Source organism: Rhinopithecus roxellana, chromosome 7 (genome assembly GCF_007565055.1).
Source record: "Rhinopithecus roxellana isolate Shanxi Qingling chromosome 7, ASM756505v1, whole genome shotgun sequence".
NCBI classification, from domain to species: domain Eukaryota; kingdom Metazoa; phylum Chordata; class Mammalia; order Primates; family Cercopithecidae; genus Rhinopithecus; species Rhinopithecus roxellana.
Window position 1 is genome coordinate 12,961,475 of NC_044555.1, and position 21,942 is coordinate 12,983,416.

Below are 21,942 nucleotides of genomic sequence, written 5' to 3' on the forward strand. Positions count from 1 at the left end.
ACTTATGTACATTCAGTAAAGAGTTGGTGTATATAACTATATCCAGAGTTATCAACAGTGCTCTAAAAACTCTCAGGATCTTTACAAAATCACTGAAATTTTGCCATGGACAAAGTTAAGACAGTTATATATACCTAAATATATTGGATACTGTTGTGTTTTAGTAATATTTTTCCATTAGCCTTGCAGCATTCTTTTTCCCCATCATCAAATTCCTACCCATTTTTAAAAAATTCCATGATGACTACCTAAGCTGATATTGGCAAGTGATTTTAAGAAGAGGAGAGAAAAGTAAGTCCAAATAAGAACATATAGTTTATGTGTTATGGCAGCTTCAAATAATAATAGAGATAAAGGACATCTATGAAAACCCCCCAGTTAACATCATACTAATTGTGAAAGACTGAATTACCTCATCTGAAGATCAGATACAAGACAAGGACGTAAGAAAATCTGGTCTCATTGCTTCCATTCAACTTTGTACTGGAGATTCTAAATTTGAACAAATAAGATTTGTGTACTGAAAACTACAAAACATTGCTAAATTATTAAAGAATAACTAAATAAATTAACTGAGAGACAGTCATGTTTAAGGATGGGAATATTCATTATTGTAAAGATAGAAATTCCCCATAAATTGATCTATAAATTCAACACAATCCTTATCAATAGTCCAGCAGGAATTCTTGTATAAATTGACAAGCTGATCCTAAGATTTATATGGAAATGCAGAGAACTCTGAATAGTCAAAGCAATATTGAAAAGGAAGAAAGTTGGAGGACTCACAATTCCTGATTTCAAAACACAGTAATCAAGACTATGCTGTACTGGTATAAGGATAAACATATAGACCATGGGAATAGAGTTGAGAGACCAGAAGCAAAAACCCTTAAATATACGACCAACTGATTTTTGACAAAGATATCAAACAATTCATGGAAGAAAGGATAATCTTTTCAACAAATGATGTTGACACAATTGAACATTCATGTGCAAAGAAAATGACCTTAGACCCTTATCTCATACCATGCCTAAAATGTAATTCATGAAACATGAAACATAGACTTTAAGAGCTAAACCTATTAAACTTCTACAAGGAAACAAGAAAATAATTATCACCCTGAATTTGGCAGAGTTCTTTGATACAACACAAAAGCATGAGCCATTAAAGAAACATTTGAAAAATTGGGCTTTATAAAACTAAAAACTTTTGTGCTGCAAAAGATGTCAATGAGAAAATGAAAAGACAAGTTATAGGCTGGGGACAACATACTTGCAAATCATACACCTAATAAAGGCCTTGTATTCAGATATCTATTCTTACAATAATAAGAAAAACAACTCAATTAAAAATGGGCAAAAAATTCATATAGACATTTCACCAAAGAACATACATGAATAGTTAATAGTGGTGAAGATAAATATGCTTATCATCACCACTTATTAGGGAAATAAAGATTAAAACCACAAAAAGATACCACTGCATGCCTACTAGAATGACCACATTGAAAAAAACAAAAATACTAAGTGTCTGCAAAAGCATAGGGGAAGTGGAACCTTCATGTATTTCTGGTTTTTATTCTTTGGAAAGCAGTTCAGCAGTTTCTTTAAAAGTTAACATCAAAAAGTCTGAAAGAACACAAATAGACAACCTAATGTCACACCTCAAGGAACCAGAGAAACAAGCTAAACCCAATCCCAGAAGAAAAGAAACAACAAAGAACAGAGCAGAACTAAATGAAATTGAAACAAAAAAATTCAAAAGATAAATGAAACAAAAATCCAGTTCTTTGAAAAGATAAACAAAAGTGATAGACTATTCATTAGTGAGATTAACCAAGAAGAGAAGAGAGAAGATCCAAGTAAGCGTGATTAGAAATGAAACTGGAGATATTACAACTGATACCACAGAAATACAAAAGATAATTTACTGTTTGGCTAATAGGTGCAGCAAAATCTCAGAAATCACCAATACAGAACCTATCCATGTAACCAAAAACGAATAAAAATAAAAATTAAAATTAAAAAGTTAAACATAAATTGACCATACACACCAGCAATTGCACTCCTAAAACTCTACCAAAATGAAGTGAAAACATATATCCACACAAAGACATGTAAGTGGATGTCCCTAACAGCATTATTCATAATAGCAAAAAACTGGAAATAGTCCAAATGTCACTTGATTAGCAAATGGATAAGCAAAATGCAGTATGTTTATGTAGTGGAATACTATTCAGCAATCAAAAGGAATAAACTACTGATACATGTACAATATGAATGAACTTCAAACACATCTCATACTGAGTTAAAAAAGGCAGATGCAAAAGACTATATACTGTATGATCCCATTTATATGAAATGTTTGGAAGAGGCAAATGTATAGAGGCAGAAAGCAGATCTGTGACTATGTAAGGCCGCAGCTGGGAATGGGGATTGACTGTAGATGGAAATGGGGGAAATGTTTGGAATGACGGCAATGTTCTACTGGAATATGGAGATGGTTGCATAACATTGTTAATTTACTAATACCATTGCATTGTACACAGAAATGAATTCTATAGTATGTAAGTTATAGCTCAATAAAGATATTTGAAATAATGAAGACAATTTTTGGCAGTTGTAGATTAAGTGGCCATGGATATTTTTCTGTTACGTTAAGTCCATCTGCTTGCACAGCTTTAAACAAAGGCCAAAGCAGTTGAGGATTTCACAAAGTTAGTTTGAAGGTTTTAGTTAGTTAATGTTTGTACAGAATTTATATTCCTGAGTGGCAAGTCCTAATAAGGGATGATAATCATAGCCCTGTATTATATCCTCAATTACTTTGGGATGTAAAATCTTTTATCCATTTAATGTTTTTCCTGTAAACCCTTGTCTGGAGAGTTCTCACAACTTTTGTGTGAATTGGAACTAATGAATAGAGTTACATCTTATTCTTACTCTTTTCAGAGATAATGCCTTCTCTGAGAAAGAACAAATTGCATTACAAATGCCCTCATTAATTCCTACAACAGGCTTGTTCAGAGAAAATAAAAGTATGTCCTTAAAAACAGACACGCAGTTATTTCAAAATCTTGGTTGCTTCTTAGATTTCAGGATTTGAGGTTATGTTGATTTCAACATAGACCTTACAAGAATAAGTAGTATTTGTAAAACTTTTTTAATGATGCACTTATACTACCAAGAAAATATGTAAAATTAAATAGGAAGTGAAAAATTGACTTCAAATATGCAGATGAAAAGTAGTCTACTTCAAGGAAAGCTGTAATTAGAAATGCATTAAGCTTAATATAAGTGGCCATGTCTTTCACCTTTGAAAGAAAGTGAAGAAAGAAAAACATGTCACCTACTTTCTCTTCTCTGTAAAAAAGAAGTTTTTTAATCATGTTTTTCTAGTTTTAGAAAAATGTCTTAAAATATCAATAATTTCACAAGAAAAAAACGAGTATGTTGAATAGAGGAAGCCAGACTGCATGGAATTCTCTATCACGTTTTGGCTATCTGGATACTCTCCTAAAAACACAGATTTTTTGTTGTTTATAGAAGTTGTCTAAGGTTAAAAATAGTGTTTGGCTATAAGCTTTAAATAATCATTAAGATAGATCTTCACTATGAATTATGTTTAGATTCTACAGTTTTACTTTTAGAAGTACCATATACATGCGTGCAATCCATCTCTGAAAAAGCCTTCGTAAAAATCATAACTGAGGAAACTATGACAGTCAAAGAGATCAGACCTAATCGACCCCATCTTGCTTTTAACCTCTGAGCCGTCTTTGCTCATTTCTGGACATAAGCTGAACTACAGGGGAAGGAATTTAGTTTATAGTTTAAACTCTGAAACAAAATTGATAATAGTCCTTTCCTGAAAAACCCCTTCTTGCCTAGGGATCAGTCTGCCTTTGTAGGACTAACAAATTAGCTACAAGATTAGAAATTATGGTGGAGGGGCCATGCAGCCTCTGGGTGCAAGAGTCTGAACCTCCCCAAATTGCTCCTGGGACTAACATCACTGTTGCAAAACCTAAGATCGGTGCTTGAGATATTTTGCAGACCCTGTATTCCGATGCAGCAGATGACAACACCCAGACCGTTAATCTGGCTCAGCCACTTCAGCAATCCCACCCAGGAACAGAAGTCAGCAAGAAGAGCTCACTTCAACCCACCACGATTTCATCTCCAAACCGACCAATCAGCACTCCCCACTTTCCAAGCCATACCCCCCAAATTATCCTTAAAAACTCTGAACCCCAAATGCTCCAGGAGACTGATTTGAGTAATAATAAAACGCTGGTCTCCCACACAGCCGGCTCCGCGTGAATTCTCTTTCACCATTGCAATTCCCCCGTCTTGATAAATCGGCTCTGTCTAGGCAGCAACAAGGTGAACCCATTGGGTGGTTACATCTCCATAAAAGATAGGTTGCTCGTGTTAATGAATCACAAGGAAATATTGTCATTTAATTGGATTACTACTCCCATTCAAATGCATAATCATCCAAATAACCTCTGTTTGCCTCACAGAACATTTATTAGAGTTGAAAAGACAGGTAGTAAGTGCAAAAGATGTATTTATCCACTCAACAAACATTTATGTTGTATACCTATCATGTATTAGTTCATAAGGCAAGGTATGTGAGAAAGACATTTTAATGGTGGGGAGAGGTTACTATTTTATATACGGTGGAAGGAAACATCTTTCTAAAGTGATAACTTTTGAGCATAGAAATTAAAAGATAGGGCAAGCTGTGTAGATATCTTAGGAAAAAGCATTCAAGGAATGGGAAGAGCAAACACAAAGTCTCTGAAATGGGCATGAACTTGTGATGTTTATCACAAGCAGTTCACGTAGTAAGGGAAAGATGAGCTGGAAGGAGAGGAGTAGATGAATGTGAACCATGTGTTTTCCCTAATATATAAAACAACAGCAGCAACAACAAATTCTTTTGTTATATTCACTGCTTTTACCTGAGCCCTTGCTCCTGGAAAACAGCAATGATTAAGAATTCCCACTCCCATGCATTGTATCCTGGGAAGTGGATCATGGCAAAGAAACATAAAACTTAGATAAAACTCACAGATACCCACCCCCCTACTGTTTACCTATGACAGGGTCAGACACAGACCTTCCCCACCCAATTTAACTCTTCATCTCATAAATGACCAGGTGAAATGTTTTGGCTGTACTGATCCATTGGAACGAAATACTTATTAACCAAAATTTGGTTGTTTCTCTCCTCCCAGACCCCTAAAATTTGACCCACTCTCAGTCTGAGCCAGAATACAACCTCTCCTTAACAACCCCTTTTGAGAGTAAGCTTACTTCAGGGTAAAACATGATCTGATCTGATCACACCACCCTCGCTTGCCTCCCTTTCCCCCAGTAGGACTCCAGATACGATACCACAAAATATGGCAACTTCCATTTGAGAAAACAGCAGAAGCAGAAAGGTCCTCTCACTTTCCCCCTGCCCTTCTTCCCTGATGAAGGTCGTAAGATCCTGATTTGAGAGGTGCCTTCCCTATATCTGGAGGAAAGGAACATCCTTATCTCTGTAGACACAGATGCACAAAGAGTGAACAAACATGTCTTGCTAAGTTCCCCTCAGTTTATTACCATTAGATCATACCCTTCTGTCCTCCAATCATATTTCACCATGACTGTCCACACTTCACCAAGCCTAAGCATAAAAATACACAAGTTTACCTATTTTGGGGGTGAGGCTCTTGTGTCATGTAAAATTTACATTACATACATTTATATAATTTTCTCTTGTTTATCTTTTGTCATAGAGGCCTAAGCTATCAACCTAGTGATGGAGGAAGAAAGCATATTTCCTTACTCCTTTACCCCTACCTGTTTCTTTCTAGTCTGGTTTACTCCTCCCTGTTAAAAAAAAAGAAGCCCTTTTCTAAACCTGAAGATACGTGCGGATCTCATGGTAGAAGAACTGTTCCTACTGTATTAGCATCGCTCTTCTTCATGTAGTAATCCTTCTGAGTAAAGTCTTCCTTAACTAAGTCTACACTTGATCTTAGCCAGAAGGCTGAGAAGTGATTCTAAATCTAGATTTGTCTATTACTTGACAATATATAGGATAAGAAAATTCTAAGAGAGGGAAGAACAAGTGCAAACTCTCTGAAGTAGGAACGTGTTTCTGATATTTTAGAAACTACAAACAGGCCATTGTAGGAGGAGCAAGATAGCCTGGGAGAAAAAGCAGCAGAAGAATGTGAATCGCATTTTCCCTAATAAATGAGAAAAAAATTTTGTGATATTCATTGCTTTCTCACCAAGTCTTCCTGCCCCTTTGCTATTGAGGACTAAACTCTGATTTTTTTTATCTTGCCCAAATTCCTGTCTAAGGGGTCTGGGGAGTCATGCCCTACAAACCATGAATTCTCATCAGATGGGTTTTATTTAACCCTATACATTGTGACTTACTTTCCAATATGATTCTGGCATAACATGACAAGACAAGGAAGAAAATAATATTTTACCCCAAAACATGTTTCTCTGCCATATCTTGAAATGGCCCTGCAAAGCTGCCCTTTGTGGGAGAAAATCTGCATATGTAAAGAATCTCTGTTAACATAACTATATCTTTTTCTTCCAGCCCCTTGCAATCCTGAAGAGATTAACTAAAAGTCTAGCACCTTTTAAACATCTGAATAGGAAACATTGGTCAGCTATTGTCTCTAAGGGCAGCCACCATAAGACTTCCAAAGAACCTTGGTCTCCACAATCTTTTATTTTAACCTGAACATTTCCTTTCTATGGATCCCTGGTCTTTAGACAAACTCAGCCAATTGTAAACCAGATACCTATAGCCTGGAAGCCCCGTCCCCCAAGCCTGCCTTTCTGAGCCAAACCAATGTATTTCTTAAATGTATTTAATTGATGTCTCATGCCTCCCTAAAATATATAAAACCAAGCTGTACTCCGAACATCTTGGGTACATGTTCTCAGGACCTCCTGAGGTCTGGGTCACAGGTCATGGTCACTCATATTTGGCTCAGAATAGATCTCTTCAAATATTTTACAGAGTTTGACTCTTTTCTTCAACACTATGGTTTAATATTTGTCCCTTCCAAAACACATTTAATCCTCAATGTGGCAGTATTGAAAGGTCAGGTTTTATGAGGCGATTGGGTCATGAGGGCAAAGTCCATTCATGACTTAATGGATTAATGGGTTAATGGATTAATAAATTTCTATGAGATTGGAACTGGGGGCTTTATAAGAGACATGTGAGCATGCTCAACCCCTTCACCATGTGACACCTTGTACTGCCATGAAACTACAGAGTCTCTACCCAGCAAGAAGGCTCTCACCAGATGCAGCCCTGTGATCTGGAACTTTTGAGCCTTCATAACTGTAAGAAATAAATACATTTTTAAAATAAATTACCCAGTTTCAGGTATTCTGTTATAAGCAACAGAAAATGGACTAAGACATCCTCCATTTTTGAGATTTACTGCATTAAGTCATTGTATTTTTATCTCAAACAATTGAATGTCTGAGTGGCTCATCATTTACAAGGCTCAAGTGAAAGTAGCACATAGATGGTCTAGGAAAACAGTTTGTGTTCCCTATCTTGTTTGCATGTCATCTTTAAATGTTGTTTTCCCAATATAGAATATAAAGATTTAAAAGCTACAGCTGGATTTCTAGTTTAGGTTGGTAGATGAGTACCTTATCACATAATCTCACTGCCAATATCCAAGGAAATAAAACAAAGAAACAAAAAATTAAAAACAAGTAATGAGTAGAATCATATACTAAGGTAAGGAATATGAAAGACGTATGAGACACAAAATGCACTAAGGAAATGACTTATTCAGGCTATTTCAATAGGGAGAACATTTATTAGGTAGGATTTTTTTTTCAAAAAAGTGGAAGAAAACCTGGGGTTTTATAAAACAAGGGAGTTACTGAAGAAAGGTGGAGGTGGGTCTTATGCTGGCAAATGCGAGAGCAGTTTGGTCCTTTGCAGGTAGCCACTTCTGGTAACACAAAGGGGTTGGCAGCCTCCTTATTATTTTCCAGGAGCACATAGATCAGGTAAAGTTCAATATTGTCAGGCAAATAATCCAAAAGTGGAGGCCAAAGAAGGAAAAAGAATATTCTGGGTCATCTCTGAGGAGCACAACTGCTACTCCATTCTCCAATCCCAGACCCAAGAAACTCCTGGTAAGTTAAAAAATATTCTGGGAGTTCTCAGCAAACTCCCAAATTTGGAAATAAGAAAACTGAGTATTTATCTTTTCCCTCTTCTGACTGTGGATTTAGGAAAAAGAGTCACTAGGGAGAAGAACGGGAGATACAGAGCTGACCCTTTTTAATGGAAACGATGATTATAGGTCTCACCCAATTGAAAGCGATTAGAATTCCAAGGTTTAAGAACTGCAAAAACTGTCAGTAAGAACACACCATCCAAACACCTGTGCTGAGACCTGACCAACATTTGCAGGGCTTCTAGCAGCCTAAGGTCATGTCCCTGGGACCCCACCCCCTTTTAAGTTCCTCTCTGGAAAATTCAGGTTTTTCAAAAGAACTGACTGTTTCAGCCAACACCTGAAGATAGGCCCCTGACCTCCCTTTCTTAGAGCATTTACTAGAAAGGGCTTACAATGGTGAATTATTCCTCTATCACTTTGAGGTGTATATGCATCTCCTACAACTCGGAAGTGTCTTTCTGAAGGATGAGAGCCATTCCTTTGAAATGCAATCATTTAGATAGATAGGGCCTCTGTCTCCTGGTCTCTATAGGTGGATAGAATCCTAACTTCCGTAATTGTCAGTTAGCAGACACAGCTAGCCCAATCGCATTGACACTGACCAACTCTTTGTAATTTTTGACTTCCTTGCATCCACTTGAGCACCTCCCCTCCTTTTCCTTCCCTATATTCCCTCATTTTCCTTTTAAAACACCTAGTTGCCTCTGTGAATATAGAAATGGAACTCATCTCTTTCCCCGACTGTCAGCAGTCACTGAATAAAATATGTTTTTATCACTTTAATGTCCAGCTTTGTTTATCTTTGGCAGATTTATTCCTCTGTGGCAATGGTATACACTACTTTTCAAGTAGGAGGGGTAAACACTAATGAGACATTTAACAAACTCTTAGAAGAATGTGCTAAGCCTAAGAAATTATTAACAAACATAAATCATTGCCTGAACTGAACTTTCTCTCCCATTATATGATCTCAAGTTATGGAAGTAGGCAGGCGGATGTAAGAAGGGTGAGGGATGAGGTGAAGTAGGTATATAAGCTGTCTACAAACTGCAGCTCAGAACAAAACAAATATTTCTCTGGAATGGTGGGAAAGGAGTTAAAACATTATCTACAAAACATCAGAAAAAGAAAAAAAAAGCTAGAGAGTGGAGCCTAAGCTTCAGCAAGATGAAAAGAAACAGGGTAACTATAAAAAAGGAAGGGCGAAAAGTAGGAGGAGGGAGGGTGATGTAAAACACAAACTATCCAGTTTAGAATGAAATATAACCCAAGGAGAAGGTAATTCGCAACCTGTGCTTTGCATTATGAAACAATGTATGCATTCAATACAACCAGAGCTCAAAGATGAGATAATATAAGATGATAATGGAGATTGCAGATACAGAGGCCAAGGGAAAGCTTTCCTTACCCTCTGAAGGTTCACCGAAAATATATTAATAGAAGAAATGGCATACAGATTTACTAAACGTGCATGGTGTGTGGGAATCACAGAACGACTCTCCAATAACCCAGTTAAATCCAGAGATTTATATACTTTTCTTCATAGAGGAAGGGGAGATGGGGGTGGGGGAGTAAATGTATTTTAGAAGGGAATGAATGGATCCAGGAGGCAGACATTGTCTTGTAAATGATTCTCTTTGGAAACTGAATAGGACCAGAGAAAAACAATGGTTTGAAACAAAGTTCTTCTGGACTCTAAGTGTGTTGGTTAATTTTCAGTCCTTTCCTCTGTGATACGTATTTTAACCTTCTCTAGTTAATAAAATTCCAGGGAAAGGGTTGAAGGTAATTGTGTTCCTCCTTGGTGGGTCTAGATTCAAGGTAGATAAGGGAACTTCAGAGAACAACCTCATCCTGCGCACTGGGAGAGACAGAATGTTGAGAGTTGGGACACGGGGAGGAGGTCAGAGACTCGGAGATTGTTTCATTAGTTCAGCTTATCAAAGGGCCATATTTGGGGATATGTTTTTGTACCTGCGAAAGGAAAAATAAATATTGGGACCCCCAAATCACTAAGCTAAAGGGAAAAGTCAAGCTGGTGTTACAGGATGGTCTTTGTTCTTAGAGCTCCCAAGATGTGGTGGGCCGCTCCCAAGATGGCAGCAAGCCTTTTGTTCTCTGACCTGGGGTTCTTGGCTTCACGGATTCCAAGGAATGGAACCTTGGGCCATGCAGTGAGTGTTACAGCTCTATTAGAAGCTGTGGGTCACGGAAGAGAACCGTGGAACCCAGTGACTAGTGTTCAGCTCTATTAGGATGAACCCGGGCACTTAGCTGTGCAGGAACAATAGCAAGCCTTTAGCCTGATCAGGAGCGACAATAGGCACCTCGCTGGATCTGGAGCACAGTGGACATCCTGCCAGATCCGGAGGGTTGGAAGTCAACGGCGCGTCTGGACGGCGGCAAACAGCAGTGGTGGACAGGGAGCGAAAGCTCAGCTCGAGCTGTAACAAACACGGACCAAAAGAGTGTGCAGCTGCAAGATCTAATAGAGTGAAAACAGAGCTCCCATACAATGGGAGGGGATCCAAAGGGGGTTGCCCCCTCCCTGCTGGAATGCCTGGGTTTATATCCCAATCACTGTCCCGCCCACTGTGCTCTCAGGCAATAAATGATTTGACTGTTTCTTTACCTTCTGCTTTAGCCTAATTTGTATTTTAGTGAGTCCTCTTTACTACCTGATTGGTCAGGTGTGAGCTGAGTTACAAGCCCTGGGTTTAAAGGTGGGTGCGGTCACCTTCTGCAGCTAGGCTTAGGAATTCTTTTTTTTTTTTTTTTTTTTTTTTTTTTTTTTTTTTTTGAGACGGAGTCTGGCTCTGTCGCCCGGGCTGGAGTGCAGTGGCCGGATCTCAGCTCACTGCAAGCTCCGCCTCCCGGGTTCACGCCATTCTCCTGCCTCAGCCTCCCGAGTAGCTGGGACTACAGGCGCCGCCACCTCGCCCGGCTAGTTTTTTGTATTTTTTAGTAGAGACGGGGTTTCACCGTGTTAGCCAGGATGGTCTCGATCTCCTGACCTTGTGATCCGCCCGTCTCGGCCTCCCAAAGTGCTGGGATTACAGGCTTGAGCCACCGCGCCCGGCCAGGAATTCTTAGTCTGCCTAGGAGATCCATCTAGTCCTGTCTCTCACTGGGAACTGCTTAGGGCAAACCTGAGCCCCATTCTATTCAAAGTCACCCCTCTGCTCACTGACATAAATGCATATCTGATTATCTCCTTTGGAGAGGCTAATCAGAAACTCAAAAGAATGCAACCATTTGTCTTTTATCTACCTATGACCTGGAAAGCCCCCTCCCCTGCTTTGAGTTGTCCCGCCTTTGCTTCAAGTTGTTCCATCTTTCTGGATGGAACCAATGTTCATCTTACATATGTTGATTGATGTCTCATGTCTCCCCAAAATGTATAAAACCAAGCTGTGCCCAACTACCTTGGGCACATGTCATCAGGACTTCCTGAGGCTGTGTCATGGGTGCGTGTCCTCAACCATGGCAATATAAACTTTCTAAATTAACTGAGACCCATCTCAGATCAGGGCTCACACACTCTAACATTACATAGGCTGAAACTTCCCTAGAAGACTCATACATTAAAAGTTGAGTTCAGGGCTGTGGAGAAAAAAATTGTGTCAGGAGCTGAGTGGCAAAAGATCCCATTAAAACAGTCTTTCATTTTTGGGAGTAGGCCAGTCCAATTAAAATGTTATATCTCATTTCAGGAGATGGTGGTGTAGATGGGCTCTCAAAGCTAGGCCTTTATATATGATGCCGGCAAACAGATCGTTAATAAGAGACATTTCTATGGAAACAGAAGAAAAACAAAGGTTAATGTCTAGAGTAGTCTGTAAGCTAGTTTCTTTAGAGTCTGGAGGGCATTCAGTTGAGAAGATTAGTGGCAATCTGACAGATTTTTCTGGTTTGCAGTTTGTGTGTACAAAGTTGGTTCACATATAAGCTGTTATGGGGATTTTTCTTCAAAGCCAAGTTGACTAGTTTCAGCCTCAGGAAAAATGCAGTTTTAATTTTTAGCAATTCCCAGTCAGAAGTGTGGGAGAAAAAAAAAAGAGAAAACATTAGTTTAAAGACTCATAGCCAGGTACTGGAGGAAAGTATAAGAAATTCAGATCCAGTTCAAGTTGCAGGTAACAAAATCTCAAGAACAATGAGCTGCCGGGAGTGGTGGCTCACGCCTGTAATCCCAGCACTTTGGGAGGCCAAGGTGGGCGGATCACGAGGTCAGGAGTTTGAGATCAGCCTGACCAACACGGTGAAACCCCATCTCTACTAAAAATACAAAAAAAAAAAAAAAAAAACAATTAGTTGGGCGTGGTGCCATGCGCCTGTAGTCCCAGCTACTCGAGAAGCTGAGGCAAGAGAATCGCTTGAACCCAGGAGGCAGAGGTTACAGTCTGCAAATATAACGTTCCAGTCAAAACCTTGGTAAAATAACCAGTATTTCCAATTGCGTCCTGTTACAAAAGGACAAAAAGCACATCCTCATGTCTTTCTTATAACTTTCATCACCAAAAATCAGCTCTATTTTTGTGTTTATACTGTAAACAGAATTGTTTCTTTCATGTCTAGTAGTTCCAATTAGATATATTAATTAAAATTCAAACTTCTGAGCCGAGATCGTGCCACTGCATTCCAGCCTGGGCGACAGAGCAAGACTCCCTCTCAAAAAAACAAAACAAACAAAACAAACCCAAAACCAAAAAAAAAAGCAATGAGTTGAAATCTAATAATCTAATAATGGCTGTACTTTTCTTCTAAAACAATTTTTTTTTCTCTCCAGTACCTCATTTCTACCAAAGACAAATCAAAGAAAGACCAATTCATTTGCAAAATAAGCTCTAGTCATATTATACTTCACCTGATTATTTGAATAAAGTGCAGCAAAGACAGTGATTGTTCATACAGGCTCTTTGTAGATTGGCTTAGCTGAAACTATTCATAAGAAATCTTGGATTAAACTTTTTAAAAAAGTCTCTTGAGGGTAAAGAGTCAAGCTAATGATTGCCATCAGAATGATTCTGTAATACTTGTACAAATTGGGTGAGCACTTCTCTTTTTGAGGTCCCCAAAATATTCTCATGTTGTTGGGCCTTCCAGAAAAAGACATTCTTTACCCTCCTATAAAGGCAACCAGGTGAACTGTGTATCAGGCCATTTTTTCCGGGGGATTTTATTTATTTATTTATTTATTTGCTTCCCAAAAAGTTGACCTCAATATCACAAAGCAGTCTGGTCACATCTGAAAATATAACGTTCCAGTCAAAACCTTGGTAAAATAACCAGTATTTCCAATTGTGTCCTGTTACAAAAGGACAAAAAACATACCCTCATGTCTTTCTTATAACTTTCATCACCAAAACTTAGCTCTATTTTTGTGTGTATGCTGTAAACAGAATTGTTTATGTCTAGTAGTTCCAATTAGATATATTAATTAAAATTGGAACTTCTAGTAACCCTAATTTTCAGTCAGAGACACATGAAGCAAGCAACTTTCATTTTTATGTACCAAAACATTTTATAAATACATATTTTATAATTTTTAGGAAAATACGATTTATCCATTTTTATGGAAAAGGATATATTTACTAGAAAACCTGAATATATTTAGTCTTTTCATGTATTTTTTATTGATACAAATTGTACATATTTATGGGGTACACATGATACTTTGTTACATGCATAGACTGTATAATAAAATTGAGGTAGTAGGATGTCCATCACCCCGAGTATTTATCATTTCTATGTGTTGCGAATATTTCAAGTCCTCTTCTAGGTATTTTGAAATATAAGATACATTGTTGTTATCTATAGTCAATCTACTCTGCTCTCAAACATTAGAACTTATTCCTTCCATCTAACTGTATATTTTACTCACCAACCAACTTCTATTTATCCTTCTCCTCCAAACCCTTCCCAGCCTCTGGTATATATCATTCTATTCTCTACCACCATGAAATAAATTTCTCTAGCTACCACATATGAGCATGAACATGAGATATTTGCCTTTTTATGCCTGGCTTATTTTACTTAACACGATGACCTCCAGTTCCATCCATGTTGCTGCAAATGACATGATTTCATTCTTTTTTATGGCCAAAGAGTATTCCATTGTGTGTGTGTGTATAACATTTTATTTATCCATTCATCCATGGATGAACACTTAGATTGATTCCATCCATATCTTTGCCATTGTGAATAGTGTTTCAATAAACATGGGTGTATAGGTATCTTTTTGATGTACTGATTTCTTTTTCTTTGGATAAACGCCCAGAAGTGGGATTGCTGGATCATATCGTAGTTCTATTTTTAATTTTTTTGAGAAATCTCCATACTGTTATCCATAATGACTGTACTACTTTACATTCCAACTTAGTCTGTAAGAGTTCCCTTTTTGCTGCATCTTCACTAGCATCTGTTATTTTTTGTCTTCTTAATAACAGCTATTCAAATTGGGTTGAGGTGATATCTCATTGTGGTTTTGATTTGCATTTCCCTGATGATCAGTGATGTGGAGCATTTTCTCAGATACTTGTTGGCCATTTGTGTGTTTCGAGAAATGTCTATTCATGTCTTTTACCCACCTTTTAATAGCATTATTTTTTTTTCCTGTTATTTGAGCTCCTTATATATTCTGGATATTAGTCCCTTGTTGAATGGTTTGCAAATATTTTCTCCCATTCAATGGTTTGTCTCTTCACTCTGTTGTTTCTTTTGCTGTGCAGAAGCTTTTTAGTTTAATATAGTCCCATTCATCTATTTTTGATTTTGTTGTCTGTGCTTTTGAGGTCGTAGCAATAAAATCTTTGCCTAGCTCAATATCCTGAAATGTTTTCTGTATATTTTCTTCTAATAGCTTTACAGTTTCAGGTCTTACATTTAAGTCTTTAATCCATCTTGAGTTGTTTTGTATATGATGAGAGACAGATGTCCAGTTTTATTTAATGCATATGGATATCCATTTTTCCCAGCACCATTTATTGAAGAGTGTGTCCTTTTCCCACTGAATGTTTTTGGCCCCTTTGTTGAAATCAGTTGACTGTAAATATGTGAATTTATTTCTGGGTTCTTTATTCTCTTTCATTTGCCTATATGTCTGTTTTTACAACAATACCATGCTATTTTGGTTACTATAGCCTTATAATATACTTTGAAGTCAGGCAGTATGATGCCTCCAGCCTTGTTAGTGTTGCTCAGGATTGCATTGACTATTTGGGGTCATTTTTTATTCCATACAAGTGTTAAGATTTTTTTTCTAATCTTGTGAAAAATGGCATTGGTATTTTGACAGAGATTGCATTGAAACTGTAGATTGTTTTGTGAAGTGTGGGCATTTTAAGGACATTAATTATTCTGATCCATGGGCATGGAATGTCTTTCCATTTGTTTGTGTCCTCTTCAATTCTTTTCATCAGCATTTTTTAGTTTTCTTTGTAGAGATCTTTTACCTACTTGGTTAAATTTATTTCTAATTTTTTATAGCTATTGTTAATGGAATTGCCTTCTTGATTTCTTTCTCAAGCAGTTCATTATTGGTGTATAGAAACACTACTAATTTTTGTATATTAATTTTGTATTCTGAAATTTTACTGATTTATCAGATCCAAGAGGTTTTTGGTGGTGTCTTTAGGTATTTCTAGATATAAGATCATGTCATTGGCAGAAAGGTACATTTGACTTCTTATTTTTCAATTTTGATAACTTTTTTTCTATTGCCTGATTGCTCTAGCTAGAAACTCAAGTACTATATCAAATAAGAGTGGTGAAAGTAGGCATACTTGTCTTGTTTCCATTCTTAGAGGAAAGGCTTTCAGCTTTTCCCTAATCAGTATGATGACAGCCATGGGTTTATCATACATGGCCTTCATTATGTTAAGGTATATTCCTTCTATGCCTAGTTTGTTGAGTTTTTGTCATGATAGGATGTTGAATTTTACTAAATGCTTTTTCTGCACCTACTGAGATAGTCATATGGTTTTTGTCCTTCATTCTGTTGATGTTTTTGTATTTTTATTAATCCCAGAGATTTCATGTGTTGTATTGCATGTATTGATTTGCATATGTTGATTAGTATATATTGATTTGCATATGTTGAACTGATTTATGGTGTCTCATGTGTCATGAGGGCTTTTCTAAATCTTTTTTTTCTTTATTTTTGACTGACTAGGTTATTTCAAAAGACCATTGTTCATGTTCTGAGATTTAAAATTCTTCAGTTTCCAAATTTTTGTTTTTTGATATCTTTCTTTTTGGTAATTTCTCATTCATGTTCTGATTTTTTTTTATTATTTTTTGAGATGAAGTCACACTCTGTCACCCAAGCTGGAGTGCAGTCGTCATATATCGGCTCACTGCAACCTCTGCCTCCCAGGTTCAAGCGATTCTCCTGCCTCAGCCTCCTAAATAGCTGGGATTACAGACATGCACCACCACGCCCAGCTAACTTTTGTATTTTTAGTAGACACAGGGTTTCACCATGTTGGCCAGGCTGGTCTCGAACTCCTGACCTCAAGTGATCCACCCGCCTTGGCCTCCCAAAGTGCTGGGATTACAGGTGTGAGCCACCGCGCCCAGCCTCATGTTCCGAATTTTTTTCTGATTTTATTGTATTAATTTTAAGTATTCCTTTGTGTTGCACTGAGTTTTTTTATTATTTTATTTGGAATTCTTTATCCAAGATATCACAAATTTCTTTTTGATTGGCATCTGTTGCTGGAGAACCACTGTGTTTCTTTGGATTTGCCGTATTTTCTTGCTTTTTCATGTTTCTTATGTCCTTATACTGATATCTGTACATCTCGTGGAACAGTTGCTTCTTTCAATTTTCTGAATTTGCTCTGTAGGGGAGGTCATTTTCTTGAAGATGCATCTATTGTGTTGGCTGGGTAGGGCACTTTAGTTTTGATTCTGAGTGTGTGTGGTAATGTAGTCTCCATATGATTTCTTCAGCTGTGAACAGCATCAGTGGTATCTATGATTTCCTCAGTGACTTATGGTACAGTTGTTAGTAGAAGCTGTGATGATTTGCTGGGCACTGGGGCATCTGGTGGGTCTGTCCTCAAGTCCCAGTGGTGGCAGCATTGGACCGAGCATGCCTGATCTTTAGCCCCAGGGTGGCATATGCTGGTACCACTGTTAGTATGTACAGGTGAACCAACTCCTGGGTATCCAGGTGACTTACTTGAGTGCTAGTAGTGGCAGCAGTGAGGTGGACAGGTGGCTGGGCTCTTGGGTCCCTGGGCAATGGGCATGGCATGGGTGAGGTCAGTTCTAATAGTGGGATTATCCTCTGAGTTCCTAGTGGTCTGTGCTGGAATTGGCTGTAGTGGGCGGGTCCTCAGGACCCTGGTGAGTGGGCTTGGGACCTGGGGTTGGGTGGGTGGAGCTGGGCCAGGCAGACATGTCCTCAGGCCTCCAGTGATGCATGCAGACACTGGTTGTGGTATGCAGGAGTGGGATAATTCCCAGGCCCAAGGTAGAATGCTTGGATGAGGGAAACAGTGGCTGTACTGTAGCCTTGCTGCTGGGGAGGGCGGGGCTGCTTTCAGTGGCAGCTGCCACATGCAGCTTTGCCTGTGCTTTGGCCACAGCTCTGGCATCCTGCAGCAGTGGCTGCTATGGATGGGAAAGTTTGTCCTCAGGATGTGTGAAAATGTGTGGAGGCTTTGCTGCTGGAGATAGTGCGGTCTTTGCCAGTGACTTGTGCTTCAGCCCTGGAGGCAGTAGACAGCTGCAGTAGTTGCTGTGGGCAGGGAATGTCAATGGGGCTCAGAGATGTGGAGATGCAGGAACTGTTGGGCCCCTGGTCTGGATGCAATCTGGTAGGGACTGAGTTCTCAATATTGCCCTTTGCTGTACCTTGTTAGAACTCAGGGAGTTTGTGACATCCTCTATGAACCCTCTCTTTGGAGCAATGCTTCCACACAGTCTCCAGGCAGCTCCCAATGTTAGTCATGGGGCTATGGGGGTCTAGGGACTTTTTCATGGCTAGGATGCAAGCATCATGGTGGAAATGTGGACTGCTGTGGGTCACTCACTTACCCTTTCCTCTTACTGGGGAGCCTCTTCAGGCTCCCAGCTAATTCCAGCTGAGCAGGTGGTCCTGCTTCCTTCTCCTTCCTTGGTTTAAGTGTTTTCTGACACTTCTTTGTAGAATTCCAGTTTTATCTCTTAGATGATCTATTTGAAGTTTGATTATCTACTTGCTATTTTGGTTCTTCATTGTGGAGGAGGCAAGTGCCAGCTGCCTCTAGTCAGCCATCTTGAAGCCCTTCCCTTTATCATAAATTTTAAGAAACCAAAAGTAAATAAACTGGAACATATGTTTAGCAGTTAATATGTTTGTATTTTATTTTTCCTACAAATGACTCAGACATTTCATGATTACTTAACAAAATTTGACTTTAAGTCTTTAAATTACTAGAAAGACTTTTGAAACTATGACAAGTTTATTTCTAAGTGTTTATCCAATTTAGATTTAGCAAATGTTATCATTCTTAACAATTGTATTTGGATTGTTCATGGAAAACGAAGCTAGTCACTTACATTGGTTTTGTTCCCCTTTTGAGAAAAGCAAAATTATGTTAACTCTGCATTAGTTAATCCCATCTTAACCAAGGCCTTCGAGATACCAGAAACAGGTATTTTCTCTAATGTCCCCCCTTCTCCACTGTCATCCTGGGTCTCAAATACTCATATGTCACTAAGAGCAGCTATGAAGGGAAGGGCCTGTCTGGGTCCTAAATTTACACCTCAGATACAAATTCCAGGACAGAGGGCAGAGCTGTGAAGACAATGCCTCAAGGATGCAATCCCTTCCAGAATGGCCAGGAGGCAGAGCTAGACCAGGGACATCAGGGCCACACTGGACCTGGCTCTGCCTTACAGCTGTTGTCCCAGGAGCCACAGACACACATATGTTCCCAGACCTCACTATGGCCACCTATCCAGACAGAATTCAGAAGCTCAAAATCAAAGACATAAACTCGCAACAAGATGTCTGCAAAGCTTTGGGGGAGCCCAACAGCCAGCTGTCACAGCTTTTGCTCACAGACAAATCAAGCAGTATCAAAAATATCACAGAAGCAACAGTTTTATGACCTTAAAACATTTAGCAGAGAAATCATAAATCTGTCTGAACAGTAGACCCAAGCCAAAATGTCTAAATTAAATTTTGAAGACATTTTTATTTTACTAACAATTTTAAAACTAGCTTTACTTACCAAAGATTAAAGTCACATGAACTAGAAAAGTATTTGGGCTAGTTATTTATGACTGTTTATTTTTAAGTCAATTTGGTGCCATGTAGAAAACATATAAACACATGTATAGACATATACATACATGCAGACACAACATATAACACATGTGTATATATGTATGCATCTAAAAGCCAAAGAGTTCAAGGAATTCAATGCAAAAGAGAGCAAAGCTTTAGGCCCGAGAGGAACCTGGCTACCACTTTCAGGATTCTGTGAGGAAGGCAGATGACCCTGAATAAAACGGGAGTTAGTGGTACCTTTTTTTGTATTCCTCAAGGGGCTTCATGATTTCTGGATGTCTCCTTTAGATCCCTTTGTGTGATATCAAAAGTGGCAAGAGGAAGGAGGGACAGAAGTGAATGGGAGAACAAGTTTTAGAGGAACAAGTCTGGGGAGTTTCTACACTTCCCAAAAGGTCAATGAAATTCTAGTTAGCAGGAGTTTGAGAAAAAGGGATCTAGTCAACTACGAAGTTCCTGTGGGGAGAAGCAAAACCCAACTTGAGAAATGGAGTAAGCCTTAAAGATATATATATTTGGCATGAATATAAGTTTCAGTTAAGCTGACTTTTGATTATAGAGCTTTTTAAAAAATTATTACAAATATCTTATTAGGTTTTCATCTAGGACAAGCAGCAAGCATTTTGCCATATTGTGAGCAGCCAGCATTTCACCTGAATGGCGGGAGCAGGATCACCCTTCACTCCCTACACCTGGGAAGAGCTGGCTGAATTTCAGCGGGGAGGCCTATCTCTCTGCCCCAGAAGAGAAAGTGGGATAAGTGGGAAAAATAGTTGCTATCATACTCTAAATATAAGCCAAAGTTTTAAATCAAAGGCATACATTCAAATGACTCAAAGCCAAAACAAATAAATACACATGAAATCAAAACCATGAAGTCCTTTATGGTCTTAACCAACATCTCCAAAGAGGAAGCAAAAAGCTACAACCCTTCCACTCTCAACCACAGCTTAAAGAAAGGAAAGTTTTGCTAGCCACAACGGGAAGCAACCCACTTCTCTGTCCAGCTATATTCTCTGGGGTCTCAACCTCTCAGCTGGCTGTCTGCACACAATAGTCTAACAACCTGTGTGCCCCAATAGATGGTAAATTAAAAGAAACAAGCAGCAGGTAAGATAAACAGGAAATCAAAAGATGTCCGTGGGGAAAGAAAGGATTACAAATGAATGGGTACCCCCCAAAAGTTAAAAGTCATACTAATATAAACCCAAAACAAATAATTCAAACTAATTCTTATAAATGTTTCTCTTTTTTCTGAGTTAAAGGATTTACATTTCCAAGGGACTGGTTTCCTGGCTGGGAATCGAACTCAGTCCTTGGCACCAAATCCTAACCACAGGCTGAAGTGCCTTTTAGCAAATTCCACAGGAAATCCAAAGAGAGCAGTTTGAGTGTTCAAAAAATGTTAATTTTGTTTTAAATATGATTTCTGCTTTTTAAAGGAAGTTTTAAGGTTATATTTCTGTTGCATCTTTTCATAGGTACCAATGAGATAGTGTTTAAGATGAGACTTCTCTGAAAAGTTTTCTTTTATTCTTTTAAATATAGCTAATTTATTTATTTTAAAAGTGACTCAAGCCAATAAGGTAACTAGCCAGGTTTGAATACCATGAACATAGGTGGCATTTTAAAAATGGGTTGCAACCCCCATGATAAAACTACACCAGAATCACTAAACGTAAGGATTTTTTCATACAAATGCATTTCTCCCATTAATCTGAACTTGAAAAGGAAAAAAAAAGATAAACAGTGATTTTTACCTTCTGCTTGAACAGATTCCATAGACAGACACCCAGGAATCTGATTGGTAAGAAATTCTTTCCCTTTTTGCAGGCTTGTCGGGTCCTGGGTTCCCTCGACTATAACTTCCAGAAGCAGAGTGGTTTTGTTATAGTAGGTAGCAAGTCAGACATGAGCAGGGCAGGAGAGGAGCGCCCCCCTCCCCCACCATGAACGTCAGGTGACCATGAGGTGATGGTTAGGTGGTTGTTAAACTACTTGAATAATTGGTTGCAGCTAGCGCTAGGGAAAGGCAATAGATAGAAAACACCTGAAACTGGTGATCAGCTGCCTCCTGTTAAGATCTCAGAAGTTGGGCAAGTGGCCTCAATCATGCACATTAAGAGGCAAAATGGTGGCATTTACCTGATATATGACCTTCTAGAGACACTCGACTGGTAAGTAAAGAACACCTCAAGTGAGCATGCATACAACGCCAGTAAACACACTGCGAGCTCTTCCCAGGTGTAGGGAGTGAAGGGTGATCCTGCTCCCGCCATTCAGGTGAAATGCTGGCTGCTCACAATATGGCAAAATGCTTGCTGCTTGTCCTCATGCAGCCTCTCCCAAGTGCTAGCAGGCCACTGCTCATGCGGACAGCCCTCCCCAAGGGAAGAATCAAGGGAGAAAGGA